General features: G+C 44.3%; 1 pseudogene; it reads left to right on the top strand.

Annotated features, from left to right (window-relative positions):
- The first annotated feature begins 1,616 nt into the window (after window positions 1-1,616).
- Window positions 1,617-3,268, top strand: LOC144371737 (serine/threonine-protein kinase Sgk1 pseudogene; annotated as a pseudogene).
- The last annotated feature ends 503 nt before the right edge of the window (window positions 3,269-3,771 follow it).

Genomic DNA, 3,771 nt, shown 5'->3' with positions numbered 1-3,771 from the left:
CCTGTGGATGCCTAACTGGTTGAGTGGGGGGTGACCCAATAACAAGATGTTCTCACATGCTCCTCTAGTCTTCCCACCCATTGTAGTCGGCCCTGTGCACTTCAGAGCTCACTGAGTTGGAGACAGCCTGGTTTTCTCCAGCTTCTCCAACCTGTGTTTCCACTGTAACTACCCCTAGTCTCCAGCTGTCTACAGGTCTGCTAGACCCAGACTAGCCCATGCAAACCCAGCTGCAATCTGATGGACCTGGGCTTCAGCTTTCCTAGGTTCTGCCTTGCTGTAGCCCAAGATCTAAATGCTGTTTCAATTTGCAGAGGGACCACAAGGGATGTGCTCACACAAAGGAACGACCCTGCAAAGAGGCAGACAGATAGTACCACTAGCACACCCAGCAGAAAGACCTCAGGTGCAACCAGACCTGTAGGTATGCTGAAATATATCTCTAGGCCCTGGCTGATGTCCCCAGACTGAGGTAGCCACACCCCAAGATGGCACAGTGGCAGTAGCAAACCTGCAGGCTTTGACTGATGTGCCAAGATGGAGGGGCCACATGAAACCAAACCTGTGGGTACTGTGACAATGGATTTCCAGGCCTCAGTGGGCACCAGGTGATCTGCTGAAGGTCTGCATGTGGTCTGAAGGCTAATGGTGGGCAATTCATGGGTTGACAATAGGCAAATGGGCAAATGGTGGGTGATAGGCAGAAGTCAGCCAGTGATCTGTGCTCAAAAGGCAGACAATATGCTGGCAAGCAGCAGGCTATTATAGTGGACAAATGGGGGGTAAACAGCAGGGGACTGTGGGCAGCAACAGCTGCCTCACAGACAGTATTTCTTCTGCTTGAATTCTGAGTCATGGAGCAACCAGGAATGCAGCCTCCCTCTAGTTCAACATCTTGGATCTCCCTCCTCATTGACCTTTTATATAATCATTCTTTTCAATTTTTGTTCAGGCATTTCATCCATTTTGATTTCTTTAGTATCTGTTGCTAGAGCATCATTATGTTCTTTTGGAGGCCTTATGTTACCTTATTTTTTATATTTCTTGTGCTTTTCCCATTAAGTATTTCCATCAGGTTGATCAATTATTTCTACCACCTTTATGGATGCCCTACTTAGTAAGTGGCTTTCCCCTGCAGATGTGTCTCCAGGTGTGAGTTTGTTTTGCAATGTTGGCTTAATTTCTAGCTGGGCACCATTGTGTTGTCTCCTTAGAGCTTTGCCTGTGAATGACTGAGCATAGTTTATACCATGGCAGAGTTAGAGAAACCCAATATGGCTCAGTCTTGCAAGAGTGGGGGCATTGTGGTGGTTCTTACAGGTATGAGGTTTACAGCAGTTGATGTGAGGTGATCCCTGTATGGCTACTCCTAAAATGGAAATGGTAGCCTTTATTGGGTGATGTAAGTTTCCTCAGGACTGTGGATGCTAGTTCTGTTATTAGCAAGGACCTCTAGCACTAGAAAACTCAGTTGTGGTGATAAACCTGAAGCATTTTCCCTCCAACCAGTCAGTAGTCTAGGCCAAGACACTATACAGGAAGAAGAGTAATGGAAAGTCTAACACCCCACTTGTAGTATTCACACCCTGTCCCTTTTTTAAAAGTAAATAATGCCTGGAAACACTACCAATTCTCCTCCAACCACTACTTTGAAAAGCTTTCATGAAACAGAGGAGGATGGGCCTGAACGACTTTATTCAGAAGATTGCCAATAACTCCTATGCATGCAAACACCCTGAAGTTCAGTCCATTTTGAAAATCTCCCAACCTCAGGAGCCCGGGCTTATAAATGCCAACCCTTCTCCTCCACCAAGTCCTTTCTCAGCAAATCAACCTTGGTCCATCATCCAATCCTCATGCTAAATCATCTGACTTTCACTTCTTGAAAGTAATTGGGAAGGGCAGTTTTGGAAAGGTTCTTCTAGCAAGACACAAGGCAGAAGAAGCATTTTATGCAGTCAGTTTTGCAGAAGAAAGCAATCCTGAAAAAGAAGGAGGAGAAGCATATTATGTCAGAGCGGAATGTTCTACTGAAGAATGTGAAACACCCTTTCCTGGTGGGCCTTCACTTCTCTTTCCAGACTGCCGACAAACTGTACTTTGTCCTAGACTACATTAATGGAGGAGAGCTATTCTACCATCTTCAGAGGGAGCGCTGCTTCCTAGAACCACGGGCTTGCTTCTATGCTGCTGAAATAGCCAGTGCCTTGGGTTACCTGCACTCTCTGAACATTGTTTATAGAGACTTAAAACCAGAGAATATTTTGCTAGATTCACAGGGACTCATTGTCCTTACTGACTTTGGACTCTGCAAGGAAAATATTGAACACAATGGCACGACATCCACCTTCTGTGGCACACCTGAGTACTTTGTAAGTACCCGAAGTACTTCATAAGCAGCCTTAGGACAGGACGGTGGATTGGTGGTGCCTGGGGGCTGTTTTATACGAGATGCTGTCTGGCCTGCCTCCTTTTTACAGCCGAAACACAGCTGAGATGTACCATAACATTCTGAACAGGCCCCTCCAGTTGAAACCAAATATCACAAATTCTGCAAGACATCTCCTGGAGGGCCTCCTGCAGAAGGACAGGACAAAGAGGCTCAGTGCCAAGGACGACTTTATGGAGATTAAGAATCACGTCTTCGTCTCTCTGATTAACTGGGATGATCTCATAAATAAGAAGATAACGCCCCCTTTTAACCCAAATGTGAGTGGGCCCAGTGACCTGCGGCATTTCGATCCTGAGTTTACCGAAGAGCCTGTCCCCAACTCCATCGGCAGGTCCTCTGACAACATCCTCAAAACAGCCAGCGTGAAGGAAGCTGCTGAGGCATTCCTGGGCTTTTCATAGGCACCTCCCATGGACTCTTTCCTCTGAACAGTCTTAGGGGTGGTTTTGAAGGATTTCATGTGTGTTTTAAATGTTTTAGTTAGCCTTTGGGCAGAGCTGCCAGCTGACAGGACATCTTAAAAGAGAGAATTTGCACATCTCTGGAAGCTTGGCAATCCTGTTGCACACTGTTTGCTGGAAGCTTTTCAAAGAGCACACCCTCCTCTCAGTGAGCTTGTGAGGTTTTCATTTTTATCCTTCCTTCCAACCTGGTGCTATCTCTGAAATGAGCATTAGCATGCCAACCTAGACAGATGCAACGATCTCGTTAGGAGGAAGATGCTGATCTAAGAAGGATCTTCTGTGGGTCTGTCTGGGCTGTGATAAGGAATATTCTGAAATGTGCCTTTTCTGCTGAGATCGTGTTAGCTCCAAAGCTTTTCCTATTGCAGAGTGTTTCAGTTCTTTATTTTTCCTTGTGGATATACCATGTGAACAATGATATGAGTGTGGTATGCCTGATCATAGATGGATTTTGTTATAAGCATCAATGTGACACTTGCAGGACACTACAATGTGGGACATTGTTTGTTTCTTCCATATTTGGAAGACAAATTTTATGTGTAGACTGTTTTTTTGTAAGATATTGTTAATAACTAAACTTTATTAACATGGTCTTGCAATGACTTGCATCCAAATGCTTAAAAGAAAGCATTGCTGCTACAAATATTTCTATTTTTAGAAAGGGTTTTTATGGACCAATGCCCCAGTTGTTGAAGCGTTTGGTGTTTTCATTGTTTAAAATGTCACCTGTAAAATGGGCATTATTTATGTGTTTTTTTTTTGCATTCCTGATAATTGTATGTATTGTATAAAGAAGGTCTGTACATTGGGTTATAACACTAGTATATTTAAACTTACAGGCTTATTTGTAATGTA

The sequence above is a fragment of the Ictidomys tridecemlineatus genome, chromosome X (genome assembly GCF_052094955.1).
Source record: "Ictidomys tridecemlineatus isolate mIctTri1 chromosome X, mIctTri1.hap1, whole genome shotgun sequence".
Classification (NCBI taxonomy): domain Eukaryota; kingdom Metazoa; phylum Chordata; class Mammalia; order Rodentia; family Sciuridae; genus Ictidomys; species Ictidomys tridecemlineatus.
Note: the sequence above shows the minus strand (reverse complement) of the source record. Positions and strands in the feature narration are given on the sequence as shown.